Source organism: Pituophis catenifer, unplaced genomic scaffold (genome assembly GCF_029215685.1).
Source record: "Pituophis catenifer annectens isolate HBS135680 unplaced genomic scaffold, rPitCat1.0.hap2 SCAF_1, whole genome shotgun sequence".
NCBI classification, from domain to species: domain Eukaryota; kingdom Metazoa; phylum Chordata; class Lepidosauria; order Squamata; family Colubridae; genus Pituophis; species Pituophis catenifer.
Window position 1 is genome coordinate 263,749,350 of NW_027256881.1, and position 18,472 is coordinate 263,767,821.

The following is an 18,472-nucleotide window of genomic DNA, read 5'->3' on the forward strand; positions in this document are numbered from 1 at the left end:
ATCCTTGAAAGTTCATTGCTAGGAACTGAAGCAATATAAGAAATTATCACTACTTACTGAACTAATTGATTGGACCTACATTTATTTGGATTCTAATTCGGGATGGGTTCTACTTAGCTTTACTACCGGTTTGCAATGGGGCCACGCGTGCACACTTGCTTCACTCATGTGCAGAAGCATTTTGATGATGTTGGGGTCGGTGGGCGAGGCCTCCTGCCAATTTTACTACCAGTTCTATAGAACCGGTGCAAACCGGGGGCAACCCACCACTGATTCTAATGATGGGACAGAATATTGAAAATGTAGGACAATAGCTTCTCCTATTGTGAATCCCCAAGATGGGAACAGGATATCTAGAGAAATAAGGATTATAAATCTTAACATTCCAGTCTGTTTAAGTCAGTCACACAATGACCAGCTTCATGTTATGGCAGTTACTAAATTCTTCCTTCTGAAAAGGCTTGCCTGGCACCCCAACACCTATGCAAGGATGCAGAAATAAAGTCAAGTAATAAATAACTTCCCCTTGACCTGGAAGAATTAGGACATTATTGTCCTAATTGCTTGTGGCTAAAGCAGTAATGAAGATAGCAGCTTCGCAATTCTAGGTACATCTGAGGGTATCAGTTATTTGGATCGATTCACTTGAGTTTTCAGATGGAATACATTTACAAGAAAACTTCGGTCAGGTTGATGAGTCACCTTTGCCACAAATAAGGAAGGAAGCCCTACTACCATGTTTCCCTGAAAATAAGACCCTGTCTTATATTTTTTTGAACCCTGAAATAAGCGCTTGGCCTTATTGCCATGTGCTCAAAAGCCCGATTGAGCCTATTATCAGGGGATGTCTTATTATGGGGGAAACAGGGTAGTTCAGGACTACTGATACTTTGCATTGTTTAACTATGGTCCACAATCTCCCAAGAAAGTGGTGCAACAGCACTCCTGTTTGAAACTATTAACCCAGGATATGTCATAAGAGCCAATTATTTTATCATTTGTTACATTTATATGCTACCGACTTTCAGCTACTCTGGGCAGGTTACAATTATTAAAAACATTTAAAAATAAAGAACAATACAAAACCAGCACAAGACAAAGGAACAATAATGGTAAAACATCAATCCTGGAGGGGAACAAAAAAGGAAGAAAGGGACGTTAGTCAAGAGCCAGATTTTTAGTTTCCTTGAAAATGCTAGTAGGGTGGGGGCCATTTGAACTGGGGAGAGGACTCATTGCAAAGGGCAGGCACTGCTACACAGAAGGTGCACTTCAGGGGCCTGATAGGTGGCATTGTTTAATCAATGGAACCCAGAGTGCACCAATCCTGCCAGATAGAACCAGACTGGAATACAGATCATCCTTCAAGTAACCAGGCTCTAAGCCAGGTAGGGCTTTATAGGTACCAATAAGCAGATATTACAGATTAACAGAGTTGGAAGGGACCTTGTAGGTCATCTAGTCCAACCCTCCACCCAAGCAGGAGACCCTATGCCATTTCTGACAGATGGCAGTCCAGTCTCTTCTTGAAAGCCTCCAGTGATGAAGCTCCCACAACTTCTGGTGGCAAGCTGTTGCATTTGGTTGATTGTTCTCACTGTCAGAAAATTTCTCCTTATTTCCAGATTGAATCTCTCCTTGGTCAGTTTCCATCCATTATTCCTTGTCTGGCCTTCAGGTGCTTTGGAAAATAGCTTGACCCTTTCCTCTCTGTGGCAGCCCCTCAAATATTGGAAGACTGCTATCATGTCTCCCCTAGTCCTTCTCTTCACTTGAATTACACTTGGAAGCAAACCAGCAAGCAATCCAGTTACTTGGACACACCTAAGCATGTTTCTCACTGCCCATGTCATTGCATTCTGGACCAGCTGAAATATTTCCTCATGGGGAAGGGGGGCTAATCGTATCAATGAGATGGTATCAGTATGTTAATAAAGCCTTGTTTTTCAGCACCTTGCCATCTAACGTCAAAGAAGCATTTCAGCAAAGAATTACATTGGCCATTGCTGAAGTTTGAGAAGGCATTGGATATGAATAAGTAAAGTGAAATTAAATCCAGATTAGACAGAGATGCTGGTAGTTAATAGGATGGCATTCCACTGGTCTTTCTACTTGAGAGCAAGCTTTTTAGTCACTGAATTTAATATTAGTTTTCCTTTCCCATCTCATCCTCTCTGTATTGTGATCAGGGTCAAATTATTAATGGAAGATGAACTCAATGGCTCTGACCTTGAAAAATTGAATTATCTCCTTGCAAGATGCGTTTCCAACTATCAGCAATCAAGCTGCTACTTTTGCTCAGCTATACATTCTTAGTTGTAGTTTTATTTTGTTGTAATCTTTTTTTATCTAACATTTCTATTATTTTATTGTATAATTTCATTGTTTTGTTGTTATATGGTTCTGTTTTATACGGTAGCATTCCTATATAATGATCTGTAGTTGCAACAATAAATTTGCTTACTTGCTTAGTCTCCCTATCATGGTGTTTTGAATAAATGACAAGTTCTCTCCGATATATGCCAGGATGCCAGAGAAACAGACTAGAAACAGAGTTAGTTCAGACCTGGCATTTTTACCATTTTATGAATAAATAAACATTTGTTCTAAATTATCCATTATCCAGGCTGTGGTGAAATCTGATGGGCATCTGAGTGCATAATCAATATGAGCCATGCACTATAGGGCACAGAAATGCATGATTCAAATTCATAAATATAATAAGACTGACCTTTCTCTTCTGAGGTAGATGCTATTCTACCCATATTTATATGGTTTCTCAATTTCACCTGCTACAGCAGGGGCTATGTTTACTTTGTTTTGATTTGTGGCTTGAAAAAAAATACTTAGGGAGATTCATTTGAAGTGATGAGAGCAGGTCAATTCAACTGCCACACATAACCTACTCTATTCTATGTAAATAAAGTCTGCGTACACATGGAGGCAAACCAGGCATAAAATGCTACCGGTTCAGACCGGTTCTCCCAAAGTAAAAAATGCTACCAGTTCAGGCGAACTGGTATTTTTGGTGATCAGCTGGGCGACGATCAGCTTTGATGTGCAATTTATATTAGCTAGAATCGTCGGATTTCCTGCTTTCTAGTTAATCTAAATCGTGTGGTACAGTGGGTTCCCCCCTCACTGTTCTATTTACCTTTGCAGACTCGGAAGGCTTCAACATGTTCCTTTTTTAGCACTGCGCAGGTGTGCCTCAGTAGCAGACTCACAGAACCGGTAGCAGACTTCAGAGGATTTCACTGCTGATGCAAACCCTCACACACAAACCCTCATACAGTTTAAAATATAGTTTGCAATATACTTTACAATAATGTTTCCATATTCCAGGAAGACCTTCCTGATAATAGTCATACTGTTTTATTTCTGACAAGAAAAATAGGCACAATTTGAACATATTTAAAAGCAATGTCAATCTGCATTTCTTCAACTCCATGAAAGAAAACTTTTATTTCAGTTTATGACCTAAAAAAATATGCATCTTGAACAAAAAAGAACTTCCTTTTTAAAGGAGTCCAAGTGCTTAAAATTTAATTTCATGTTATATTATGTCTTAGGTGCAAGGACACAATCCAAAGAAAACATTGAAGAAATTAAGGTCAAGTTTAAATAGTTAGAAAAATTAATGTCTTTAAAAGACAAACACAAATGAAGGTATTGTTATTATGTATGTTTTCAAATGGTCCTTGGTTTACTATGCAAACTAAGAAAAAGAAATGCCATGTAATCTTCTCTTTATCACAGATAGACCTTCATTCTTCCTGATACTTTTATTTATTTATTGCCGTGCATTTGAATGCATCAGGGTTAAAATATAGATAGATCAGATTTCACAGTTCACGGGTAGAAAGATTTAAGAGATTATAGGATCATATAATGTACAAAGTTCCAGGTAGTTGTGCTTCACTTGTGACACAGATTTTAATTTGGCTTTCATGCATATTAATAAATTTATATTAAACCAGGTGTTGGCAATTATGGAAATGAACATTATTCATATTCTCAATGGAACAGACCTGTTTGCACTGCAAAACCCAACTTAATTATAGATATACCCAAAGAAAAAGAAGCTTTCTATTTACATAAATCCCAATCACCTCCTACTGAAAGCACATAAACAATTCTCACTAAATTATGCCAAATTTGTAAAATGACCGATTTTGGCATTATTTTATTTAGGCTTGCAACATATTTAATGCAACCATATATGATTGTAACATGCTGCTGTGATTTAAGGCACTGCCACAAAGGAAACTGACAAATGACTTTTTCATATATAGAATTATTTATTAAATATAGAATACACACACACACACACACATTAAATATAGAATTTTATTTTTCAAGGTGAAGACATATGACTAAACCAAGGAGATCCTGTTTAAGAGCCATGGAAACTCACTTTGTACCAGTCTTTCAGTCTTAATCTATTTTGGTAGGAGAAATTGGAAGAGGGAGTACTATGTATATTCCTTAGAATAAAAATTAACAAAAATAAAATAAAATTTTATTCAATAAAGTTGAACAGCAGAAACATGAACATTCACCTGTACCAGGGGCGGGTTTCAAAACCCATCACTACTGGTTCGCTCATGGGCACGCATGGGCTTGCGCGCAATGCTTCTGTGCATGCTCAGAAGCATCTGGGCAGGGGGCGGAGCCTCCTGCTGCTGCCACTACTAGTTCACCCGATCCGGGGTGAACTGTTAGCCACCCACCACTGACCTGTACATCCTAACTGTTATTCAACTAAAGGGCACAATTTAGGCTTGATTTTAATTTAGAAAGCAGTACATTAGGTGGGTAGGTCTTGTTAATGAACCATGTTCTCTTTTCTTTATCGATTTTGTATTTTGGCTAATGTGATGCAGAAAATCACAGGGGAAAAAACATTAGGTGTGGTTGTTGATCAATAAATTTAATTTAATTTAATTTAATTTATCGCATTTCTATGCTGCCCAACTCTCAAGGGACTCTGGGCGGCTTACAGCAAAAATAATGCGAACAATGAACATAGAAAAATTATTAAAAACATTATAATAACATTTTAAAAACATTAAAAGCCCATGCACATCATTCATGGCTGGATCTTGCAAGATTGCAACAGCGAGATCAACGGCCCCAAGCCTGCCGGAAAAGCCAGGTCTTCACTGCTTTCCAGAAGACCAATAGAGTGGGGCTGGTCTGGATCTCAGGAGGTAACTGGTTCCAGAGAGCTGGGGCAGCCACAGAGAAGGCCCTCCCCCGCGGGCCGCCAGCCGGCATTGTTTAGCTGAAGGGACCCGGAGGAGACCAACTCTGTGGGATCTTACTGGTCATTTTTTCCCTTCACGGAGCTTGGGTGGATGTGGCCCATGTGTAACGCATCTGGCCTGCGGGCCGCCAGTTTGACACCCCTGCATTATGGAAACTAGAATATTTCTGAAACTCCAAATATGCTCACTAGCTCAAGCTGGTTAGGAACTCCTACAGTTACAATGTGAGAACAGATATAATGACCTTGAAAGTCAACATCTGGAATAAAGTATGTATATGCTCTGTACAATATTTATCACTGTATGTCTTATAAATTTGGGTGTATTCCATGGAAGTGTATTCGTGAAATTATAAACCATTTGAGGGAAAGAAAACAACTTACTTATGGAATCTGAGAAAATTTTCAAATTCAATAGTAAAAAAAAAAATGATGAAGGAACAGGATCAATGCTAATTGCGCTCGCAATTAGAAAAAATGATATAAACAGATTTTGAGTAAATAACATATTTTTTCTCTCCTTCCTCATTTGGACCTTACATATACTTATTCCTGAACAAAGCTCTAGGGAAATCACCTGAAGAAATGAAGTATTCAATATCACAATGACTAATTTCTACTGAGATGTAGCTTGATTAAAGATTGTGTTCCAGACTTCATGTCCAAGACTAAGATGCTTTTGATTTTCATGTAATTTGTATCGCTATTTAGCAAAGGTTCCTCTTGTTTGTCAAAAAAAAAAAAAAGTAAATTTCCACAGGAAACTAGCTCACAAGACTTCAGCTCAGCTATAATTTAGATGACAGAGTGCAAATCCTAGTATGCCTATTTAGGTATATAATCCATCGAGTTCAGTTAGCATACATACAAGTAAATAACTATCAGATTAGCATTCTTATTACAATTGGTAGTATGGCTTGTGGGCCCTCTAATAATAAGAGAAAATTCTATTTGGATTGCAAAACTGATTTAAACTTCCCAATGCATCTCGCAGATGAGAATGCCACTATTCTTCATACTGATCATTTTTCCAAATTTTGCAATGCCGTTTTCAATTTAAGTACAAAAAGAAAAAGAAATGGGGTGTATAATATATGTATAGTAGAGAAAATTGGGTACCAAAGTTATCTGTGAGAAAATTATATGTAAAATATGAATGTTCATGCTCTTTCCATTTGCAGACAAATGCACAAACTGGAGAAAATAGAGTTATGACTGAATGAATATATCTAAGGTTTATAAAGATTGATTTCTCCATTCCTAATACAAACTATGTGATTGTTGAAAGGTAATGTGATTTAGTTCTTTCTGAATCATTAAGGGGAACTTGAGACCTCGAGACTAGTTTGATCACTAGAAGTATTTTTCTTGACACTCAGTATTTTTTAAAAAATAATACAGTATAAATCTTGGTGAAAAGTTCAGATGACTTAGAAAGTCTATTATACCTTAATTACTTCTAATGCAAGTATTACCCAGTAGTGACTTTGGAGACACTCAAATATAAACAATTAGCTTGTGAATGGGTAACTGTAAGCCATTAACTCCGGCCAAACTGACAAGAATCCTTCATCTAGATACCATGTTTCTGATTTAGTAAGATACTCTATTGACTTTTCTGCTTGCTTTGTCCCAAATGAATTCAATGTGTCACAGTCAGTTTCATTTTCTTTTCTTTTCTTTAAAGTTCTTATCACAAAGCACCTTCTTTTCAAACCCATTTTTTTGGCAGAGTTGTTAAATAACAAGAGCTATCAAGCAACCCTAATTGAATTCTTGGAATTCCAGCAATTTAGTTATTTATTTTGTTCATTTGTATCTCACCTATATTATTTTTACAAAAAAGTAAAGGTGTTGCATATTCACCACACTTACTTCCTCCTGTTTTTCCCCACAGGAACAAAGCTGTGAGGTGAGTTGATCTGAGCGAGTGTGATTGGCTCAAAGTCACTCCACTGGCTTTCATGGCTAAGGCACGATTAAAACTCATGATCTCCCTGTTTCTATCCTATGACTTAACCACTAGACCAGACTGTCTCTCTAATTAAAAATAGTCATTTTTTTAAAAAAGGAAATATTCTGCAAGGGGAAGATGAAGATGTGTACATTCATCAGTCTGTAGGTTTCCATTAGTCGATTTCCACTGATGAGAAGACTCAAAGACTCTAGAATGATAGAAAATCTAACTTAATCAAAACCTTAATATATTTTACTAAGCTATTATTTTGAATCATGGCTATGAATACAGTATCTCCTGCAAATAACTTGCAGCTGTGCCACATGAACATACCTCATCCCTAGTGCAGCTTGTTATCTGGCTCACCTTTGCATAGCTCAGTAACCCACAGTTTTTCTGCTTCAAGTCACTTGAATCTAGCCAGCTCAATCATGTCTAGGTTTTTTTTTTTAACGTTTTAAACTTCCAACCTGCAACAGATTTGCCTTTGACAGCTTCCTGTGTCAGCCTATTATGAGAAGCAAGATCAAGCAACAGAAGGAACAGCAATATCAGGAATGTTGTTGTAGGATAGAATACGAGGAACTTAAAAGCCTGTCAGAATTTCTCTCTGTACTATCTCATTCCCAAATAATATCCAGGCATATTAGTGTATTCTACATAAGTGTATTTACTTTATTTCTCCTGCTTTCCATTTTTTTTCAGGACTGAGCAATTATCTTAAAAGTTTATTGCTCCCTTCTGCATCCCCAAGATCAGTTCTATATGTATACATAACTTGTAGCAGAGAGAGAGAGAGAGAGAGAGAGAGAGAGAGAGAGAGAGAGAGAGACCAGGCGAAGTATCCAATACTGTAAAGGTCAGGAAATTGTTGAACTGCATTATATAAGTATATTTAATGCATGTAATAAATAAAATAGCATCCATGACTGCAGTTCTATTCAGCAATTGTATTTATTTTTCATTGTTTTAAATTTGTTTTTGTTTGTTTTTTAATTTAATGATATACACAGGCCAAAATCACTTGCTGAGATGGGCAGCTATAAAAATCAAATAAAGAAATAAAATATTTTGCCACTTACAGCAAATTTACCCCTGGGAAAAAAAAGGCAAGCCTCATGGTTTGTTTTTTCATTCATTTGCTAGTAGAGCTGATCCAAAATTCATGAGGTACTGATGCTAGGTAAATAAACTTCTCCTGAGTATGAAGATTAAAAAGACAAACTACAGCTATGGTGTGCTATTCTCTGCTTTTTCAGGTTTATGACTATAATCCCGTGAATGAATTACTACAATGTGGCCGAAATCTGAGCCATGTAAAGATTTCACTATTAAAAGCATAAACTTACATTTGTTATATTATAACATTACATTTTTGCCAGAGAGGGCCTGCTTTGGCACATTTTAAATGGCATTTAAAAGTATGAGTTCATTGTTTATCTAGAAATTGTTTGATAAAATTTGCATAAAGAATCAGAGGGCAGGTAAATTAAAAAGCTAGACTGTGCAAACAATACTACAGTTCTACCAAAATATAAATGGCCTAGGATAAGGAGAAATCTCACCTATATTAGAATAAGTTGATATTCATTCTCTTAAAAATACCATAGTAATTTGTTCTTTTTGATTGTTCTTTTGAACAATCAAAAGAAAGTAGTTCAGGCAATGAAAATAAGTTTGTCCTTAAAATGTCATTTTGTCATCCCTTTGCACTACAGAATTAAATCGTTCACTTTGGTAAAGATTTAATTATGCCTCGTTTGTTGGTTGCCAAGAAGGAACTTTTGGGAGATGAAGCTGCCAGAAACTGAGAACAACAACTCTTTCTAATGAAACAATTCCAAAAAGCATAATTACTATGTGAAAACACATTCATCAAAAACTTTTAGTTTTCCCCACTCCAAAATTAAAAATGCAAATGAATGCTTTTCAAAATGACTAACATTATTGATAAAATTCATCTATTTATCTGTGCAAATTGTGATGAGAAGGAGGAAGGGTGGGAGGAGGAGGGGAATCTATATACTACTAATGCTCTTGTGCCTATTTAAATAGTTAATTGATACTTTCAACTCTTCATTTGGGTGAAACAGTGCATCGCAGAGCAATAATTTTTGAATTATTGCTGCCTCAAGTGAGCTAATTTACAGAAGGCATCCAAAATCCAGGACCCACGATTCCTGTGAGATTGAAATTTGGCAAACTTGTGCCCACTTCAGTATCACTATGTTTTCTGACTATACTTCCCAGAAATCTGTGGGTTTGTGGTGCATAGGAAGATGAAAGGGATGGATTCTGACTAGGTGGCTCAGTTGCTAAAACACTGAACTAGTTGATCAGAAAGGTCTGCGGTTTGAATACCTAGTACAGGTCTCCTCTGTGAGCAGGGGGTTGGACTAGATGACCTCCAAGGTACCTTCCAACTCTGTTACTGATTCCCACCCTCTTTCCTTCCTCTGTCTGGTCTTTTCCATCAATTGATGGCTGCTTTGAAACTGAAGACAAAATTTGAAATCTTTTAACAACAGTGTTGGATAAGGAAAAAAAATGAGGGACTGTCTCAAATGCCTACTGGCAAGGTAGGGGTACTGTGGGTACTGATGGTCCATGGCAGTGGTGGGTTGCTACCGGTTCTCCCCAGATCGGGTGAACCAGTAGCGGCTGCGGTGGAAGGCTCCGCCCATCCACCCAAACGTCATGAGCCTTTAGGGATACACCAGAATGGAGAACACAGTACTGGGACTTATAGGAAATGAGTATCAGCAACTATTGATGAAATACAACAACAAAAGAACTTGCTTCTTACTGCTATTATTATCTGTCTTCAAAGATGATCTAGCTGCCCATGGTAATTTATGTATATTTTGATTTTTTTTTTTAAACTATAAAGGACAGATGGATCAGCTCCATCCAATAGTCGTTCAGGAAAATTTCTGGAGATTTGGAGAGCTACAGTCTAATACAGAGAGAGTCCAGTTCGGGGAAGTTAATATGTATTGTTTTATGCATGGGAAGGGGGAGATTTACGGCCATTCTTTAATTAGTCAGTTTTTTGGAATACATTGATTACTTTAGATGCCAGGTTTTAAGTATACCAATTATATGCACTTCAGTGGAAGCAGCGTTAAAATATGACTTAGGCATTTATTTTCTAAGATTGTAATATGATCATCCAGATTTCTTTCTTTACTTTTATTAATATTTTGAGGATGTTTTAGACAGAATTAATACTCATTTTAGATATATTTAATTAATTCCAATAGGGCATATAATTGGAACTTCTAAATATACTGCCAGCAAATGGATATAATATTTTATAATTCCTAATTAGAAAGTGATTACCTGTTTAAACCAAACATTTCTTTTCATTCCATAGTCCTATTTATATATTTTTATTTAGCTTGTATCATATTACAAGAGTGGTTGTTAATATACCATTCATTTCAAAAGCATGTCACACTTCTTCAAGGATGTCTCACTTCCTCCCCACCCTCACACTAGCATTGATGATATTATCTAGGTGGGTAATGAAATGTCAGTCAGGAAACCTTTAATGCTTTTGCATTTAAAATATCCATAGACATTAGATGCTCTATCTCTTTTAAATTGCAGTTTATTGCTTAAACTGCATGATAGTTTCAAAAACAAAGACAATCAAAAAGCATTTTTTCAAGTGAGATATACTACCTGAACATAAAATAATATACACAATGGTGGATTGTTACCAGTTCGCCCCGGTTCAGGCGAACTGGTAGCGCCGGCGGCGGGAGGTTCCGTCCACCCACTTGGATGTCATCAAATATGTTCTCCGCACGCACAGAAGCTTCTGTGCATGTGCAGATGTGGCACGCGCACAAGCGAACCAATAACAAAGGTAAGTGAAACCCACCCCTGAATATACATGATAAAATAAGAACTTCCTTCTAGTTCCTACAAAATGGAAAACCAAATTCTTATTACTGAGATCCTTGTAAGAACTATTCAATACAAGAAAATGTAAATAAGACTGCAATTCTAGATACATACAATATATTCAGTGGGTCTCAATTCTGACAGTAAACCTTGGTAAAATTATAATCCTAGGAATACTTTGATTGCAGTAAATTATTTGGATTTGAATAAAAACATTAATTATATTAAAATAATTTACAATAACTGATACAATGTGAAGAGAATAATGAAAAATTATATTATTCACTTTTTGTCAAATAGTTTTTGAATGAAAGCTTAATATATAATATTTCTGATATCTTGATAGGAAATATTTGTAACTTAAAAATAGGTACATTTATGCAGAATATCTCTATTCTGTACTATCTACCTATCTTTAATCTGCTGGGGATAATTGGAAGTTCTCGAACTGTGATGTCAACATGTCAAGAAGGTGCAATAGTTGGGGAAAATGTCTGAGACTAATGGTCTTTATGTTACAAAAAAATAGTAGAGTTTTGATGACTAGGCCCAGGAAAATACAGTATTGCCTGGGTTTGGAGTAGGGACAGATATCTGGGTATCAAAAACATCAGAATGTTTGGAACAGGATGGCCTTTTTGTCTCTCCTAGCATAGGAGTGCCTATGGTTTTACATCTTCATTTACTGATTTAAAAGATGGACATGACTGTCTATTTTATGTGCTGTAAATATGGGCCTCTTACAATAACAAAAACAAGCACAAAACAGTATGAATAGGCATCTAAACAAAAACAACACCCAGCAGGCTCAATTATGCTCCCCAATACATAAAGTTACAGTCATTGGGCTCCAGCTTTCCCTTATCCAAATTCTTGAAGAAAGACTCAGCTTTTTAAGGCAGTAAGCATGGTTTTACTTCATTTGACATTGTCAAAGAGGAGTTCACAGTGCAGTTCAGAATTCATCTGATTATGCTTACCAAAAGAATGTCCCTTCCTTTGTAATGGTAAACATTTCCTACATTAAGGCTCTCTCTCTGATCAAGGCATTATTTAATTAATTAACTCAACCATTAAGCAGAATGGGACAGATAATTCTAGTGATCTGAATGAGACACAAATTATTACCACCATAATATTTTTATTTCTAGCACTTCCTAGAACTGCTGATGGGCTTTTATATACAGTATATATAGCTGGCCTTGAGTACTATAAATGTTAACCTCAAGAGGAAAAATCTCATTTTCTGTTCCACTTCAGACAACAAAATGGCTTGGGGCAGCCCTATGAGATAGATAATACAAATGAGTTGTTATACATGTGTGCACGTATTTATAACTGTACAAAGGTTAAATTAATTATAGGGGGTTATTAAACTCATACAGGCAATAGATGTTCCCTTCCTTCATTATATTATATACTTGATTCTTATTATTATGCTAACCACATCCATCATATTTCTACCTTTTGTTTGGCTGTAATAAACTCACCTTACCAAAATACAACACAACACAACAAATACTGGCTGGTTGATTTAGGGCCAGTCATTCTCAGCCCAATACACCTCACAGGAGAAAATAGGAGGCAGGAGAGTTAAATATGTTTGCTGCCTTGAGTTTTATATATTAAAAAGTCAGGATAAAATCTAATAATAATAACTGCAACTCAAAAGAAAGATATTTATCAGCCCATCACTAAGTTCCCCACCACCACCTACTACCTCCCATAGAAATTATTCCAGTTGTTAAACAAAGAAAAAAATTGTTTGAAGCTGAAGCTTAACAAGGAAGCTCTTAAGTGGCTTTTGCTGCTGAGATTGACAATGAACATGTAAAACATATATCTACACATATACTATGCAACATGTTGTATATAAGGATAGTACCAAATTCACCTAATATCAGGAAAAAATTCTGGTATGGTAAGAAATTGAGATATATCTAACATAAACCCTAGGAGTAAATCTTGCCAAAACTGCCCATTATTTGGGTTAAAAGCAGTAATAGTAACTGGCAAGGTGATAATGCAGAGTAGCAAGCTAAAAGATTAATACTAAAATGTTCGAGCATGATTGATAATGTTGAATCATCTACTTATGATTCGTGTTCTCTTGGGGTTATTTTATGAATCCGATCTTATTTGCCAAAGTCTCAGCTGTTACTTGATGCCATCAATCCTTCACTGAAGTAAAGCCCTCCACATGAAACACTACCTTGTCCTTTGTGATGATTTTCTAAGGCTGTGATAGGTCTCAGAAATCCTAGTGATCAACGATCATTCTGAATACTAGCACTTCTGCCTTTTGCGGTGGAATTATATTTTTTCTCTGAGAATGTCTATCTTTTGGATTTCTCCATTTTTAAGTATGCATAAGGAAACATACTTAACTGATTCAATTTTTTTTTTCCAGGCCAATGTTGATGTTGCCAAACATTTTCAGAAGAGATATGTCCTTGCGATATTCATATTTTACTTTAGTTCACAACTATTTTGGAAAGCCAATGGAACTACAATACGGAAACAGTGAGTTGTTCCTTTAGTCATCTTTGAAAAGAAATTCTCTGAAATACTTTTAAAATAGTTACAATTTGCTTTATCATTATATAGCTATAATTGTTACAAAAATTAATGCCTGTAAGAGGCCAGAATAAATAAGAAACTAAAACATAGTTTAATCTCTTTGGCATTTGGATATAGTAGCAGATGGCTTAGCAATGCTATTTAATTAAAATAATCTCATTAATTTAATATTCTATTTACACTTTATACCTGGTAACAAAAGTGGCTAATCTTATAAACCTCCATATCGCTGTGCAGATCAAAAAAGGGGAAAATACATATGGAAAAGAAAAGCAATGTGGGACCCACTTTCAATTCTATTAACCTTCAGTCCTCATTCCATTATCTTCCAACATTAGGTGACCATGAAGAATGTTCTGGGTCCATTGAAGTATTTTTAGAATAGAATAGAATAACAGAGTTGGAAGTGACCTTGGAGGTCTTCTAGTCCAACCCCCTGCTTAGGCAGGAAACCCTACACCACTTCAGACAAATGGTTCTCCAACATCTTCTTAAAATCTTCCAGTGTTGGAGCATCCACAACTTCTGAGGCAAATTGTTCTACTGATTAATTGTTCTAACTGTCAGGAAATTTCTCCTTAGTTCTAAGTTACTTCTCACCTTGATTAGTTTGCTTTTTGTCCTACCCTCAGGTGCCTTGGAAAATAGCTTGACTCCCTCTTTGTGGCAGCCCCTGAGATATTGGAACACTGCTATCATGTCTCCCCTAGTCCTTCTTTTCATTAAACTAGACATAACCAGTTCCCGCAACCGTTCTTCATATGTTTTAGCCTCCAGTCCCTGAATCATCTTTGTTGCTCTTCTCTGCACTCTTTCTAGAGGCTCAACATCTTTTTTATATTGTGGTGACCAAAACCGAATGCAGTATTCCTAAAAAGAAAAATGTACTTATGCAAAATTGAGGTGTGTACAGCATTTCTGTTGTAGATATAGTTTGAGAGCTAGATTGATCTAGAGGTTTTGGTATCAGGCTGTAAACCAGGAGAATGTAAGTTTTAGTCCCACCTTAGGCATGAAAGCCATCTGGGTGACTTTGGACCAGTCACTGTCCCTCAACCCATGCCATCATGACAAGCCAGTTGGTGAATTCCTACACAAGTAATGCCTAATAATGAAAAAAAAATCAGACAACATAAGGTTGTTGCTAAATAGGAAGAAGAAGAGATAGCAATAGCAAAAGCACTTAGACTTATATACCACTTCATAGTGCTTTTACAGCCCTCTCTAAGTGGTTTACAGAGTCAGCATATTGCCCCCAGCAATCTGGGTCCTCATTTTACCTACCTCGGAAGGATGGAAGGCTGAGTCAACCTTGAGATTGCAGCTAGCAGTCAGCTGAAATAGCCTGCAGTCCTGCACTCTAACCACTGTGCCACCTCAGCTTTTAAGTATGTTCACTGCCTTGAGTTCTTTATAAAAATAATAAAGACAGGATAATAAAATCTAAGAAAACCTATTTAATAGTAAATGTTAAGATTTACTATTGATAGCTTTCCTTTTTTTTCTCTTCTTGTTCTCAGTTGCGTTACCAGATATATTTTTACAAATTACTAAAGACATCTCTTGCTGAGAAATTGGCTATGAAATGATTTATAGTACTCTGACTTTAATTGTATATGGAATATATTAGTTGTATAATATTTTCAATCTTCTCATTAATCATAATTGTTTAGTTATCTACCTGTATCATACTGCTTTTACCATGTTTCTTTCCCTTACAATATTATATTGTCTATATGTGTGTGTGTGAGAGGGAGGGAGGGAGGGAGGGAGGGAGGGAGGGAGAGAGAGAGAGAGAGAGAGAGAGAGAGAGAGAGAGAGAGAGAGAGAGAGAGAGAGAGAGAGAGAGAGAGAGAGAGAAGTACATGCTACTTATCCAAAAAGCTATTAATCTTTATCACAAATTATGTTGACATATTTTCAACAAACTATTTCTTGGATACATGAAGCAAATTAGAATAGATTGAATCATATTTCTTTTATGTTTGAGACTTCCCTCTAATATGAAAGAAATAATCCCTTCTTGCTAGCATGACTAGGCTTTGTCAAAAAGTTGACAAGATTTGTTTATCTAACAGAGGAACTGGAGAAAGTCATACGATGATATTTTTTTTAACCCAGCTGGTTAGTAATCAGGGCAGATTTTCAGGAAATACCATATCTGTTCTAGACATTGATAAAATATGATCAAATCACTTCCATATTGCCAAGAAAGCTGCAAGGAAGTACACTTGAATGATTGGGATGTGACTTTGTCTCAAAAAAAATTATTTATTTTTTTCTCTTGAAAATGTTTTCCCACTGAAAATGATTGATGCTTTTGCATTTTGGGAAATGAGTGCAGAAAAAAAACCTTCATTGCTTTTGTGAATTAATCACTTTTTTAAAATTCTGGAGAAAGAAAGTATACTACCTTGAAATCCTTTAGATCCTGCTGGTTTCAGTAAAATGATAAGTCAGCAAAATTCTAACTATTCAATAATGACCTTAAATTTTAATGTTTCCATGTAGAATGTTATCTACTGGAGGCATAAAATGCTTTGAAATGTGGCATTTTTGACACAATTGCACCTCTGAAAACCTCTGCCAGTATACTTTGGGTTTCTATTGCCTTATACAACAATCAGTTCAGAACAAGAGCAAAGAAAGGTAGTTCAGATTGGCTATAAAGTCTTCTAAAATCCTTATTTAAAATGCCAGTGGTCGCCTGCTTCTTTATATTTCAGAAAAAAAAAAAAACCTCCTGCCTGAGGTCTCTCACCTTATCAAGTGCAATAATTGAGCTCCATTTGGACAGCTCTACCTTGAATTTCAACATTTGACTGGGCCACTTTCAAATGAATCCTGGCTTTATAGCACTTTGTTCCCCATTTATTTCAAGGCCCAAGAGACTTTGATATTTGGAGATGTAACAGATTCAACAAAACAAATAATCCTGTTGTTTTAAAAATGTTTTGCCGTTCATTCATTCAATTTCCATGGCTATCCATCTCAATGACTCAATTTAAACTGCTTCAGGATTTTTACAATATAAAGACCAGCTGTGAAACTCAGTTCTACATTCTAGGTGGTAGGAAGTTAAAGAAATAGACTGAGTGAGGAAACCACATCACCTCTAATTTTTGAAGTTAAATATTTCAACAAGCTGTAATGAACCATATACCTTGGGACATACAATAGAAGATAGTCAGGTGACATTGTTTCACCTCTAAGCAATACTAAAGGATTGTACCCAGAGTCGGTACTAAAACTTATCTGTTGCAGTTATAAAGGAGTGATCCTTATTGTCCTTCCTTATGAATAATAGACAATTTCAACTGATGTAGTTCAATGGTTATAAGTACACAACAATTAACTCCTGGCTGAGAAGCCTGACTTAGGGTTGAAGGTGATAGCTACCACTTATTGGCCTCTGCGTGTAAACTAGATTTGCCAGATGGCAACTCAGAAAGAGTTTCTTTTGAAAGCTGTGTTTGCAGTTGGCAAGGCATGGACCTGAAGTAGCAGTGAACTGAGTGGAGGACGTATATACTTACCAGGAAGAGCAGGCTGTTAGTGTGTAGCATTGCAGCACAACATAAGCATGCTGCCTAGCTTTTCCATGATTGATATCTTGCGGTTCCTTCAGGTAAAGAATTGGGCTCTTTCCCGTTTGGCTACCCCTCAGTGGGGGCAGCCAGCTGCTAAACAAAAGCTAATAATAAAGTGATGCCTTTCTTCCCCAAAGTCAAATCTGCTCATTCATAAACCAGTTCATTAAAAAATGGCACATATCCCAGTCTGCATATACCTGCTTGATATATAGCTGGGCCAGAGTCTAAAAGCCTACAGATTTGACAGTTAATGAGGGGAAAAGCACATCACATAAACCATGAACTAAAGAGCAAGCTACTTTAGTTAATTAAATTTATAACCGCCCCTTTCCTTCAGAAGTCCAGGACACAATACATAGTATTTCCTCCTCTAATTCTTTCCCACAACAACTTTGGGAAGTAGGTTGGGTTGAAAAAGAACAATTGTTCTCAGGCCACCCAGAGGACTTCAGTAGTTGAATATTTCCTTGAACCTACCCCAACATCATCATCATTACACCACACTGGTATAAAGAGACAAAAGCATACATATATCCCTCTTATATACAAGACATAAAAAGTCCCTCTTTATTTATGACCATATAATTTAAAGCACATCTCCCTATTACAGCTCTTTCCATCTAATATATGCTAATATATATTGAAACACCTCTCACAATATTCCATCAGAAAATTATGTAGACTGGGGATTTTGAGAATTCAAGTTCAGCTCATTTAAATGGCAGAAAAAGAGATTGCGTGCAAATAAAAATATGCAACATGAGGATACACCAAACTTCCCCATGTGATATACTGTAAATAACCAAGATACTCTTTCTTGAAGAAAAATTGAGAGCTATACAAATCATAATAATGGGCTTCTTAAACACTCTGCCCAAAACTCGACCTGCACCTGATACTATTTCAAAATTGCATCCTCTAACTCTAGTGACCCTCCTCAAATGCCCAACTGAGAACAGTCTTTTTCATGATTGTGGCTGTCTATTATGACTTGTCATCATTGCCCATCAGCTATCTTCAATTCCCCCAAGCTGAGTTTTGGTTTCCATGTTCTGCTGTGCAAGTCAAAAAAACCATGCCTGAATTGCTGAGTCCACTTTCAGTTCTTCAAACAGAAAACACCTTCCTGTGTCATCTCACTATAGTCCATGGTAGGGCCAC

General features: G+C 36.4%; 1 protein-coding gene across 1 annotated transcript in view; it reads right to left on the reverse strand.

Moving 5' to 3' along the window:
- The window catches only part of NELL1 (neural EGFL like 1), a 549,513-nt gene that overhangs the window by 15,404 nt on the left and 515,637 nt on the right, over positions 1–18,472 (reverse strand). The gene's annotated exons all lie outside the window — the stretch shown is intronic.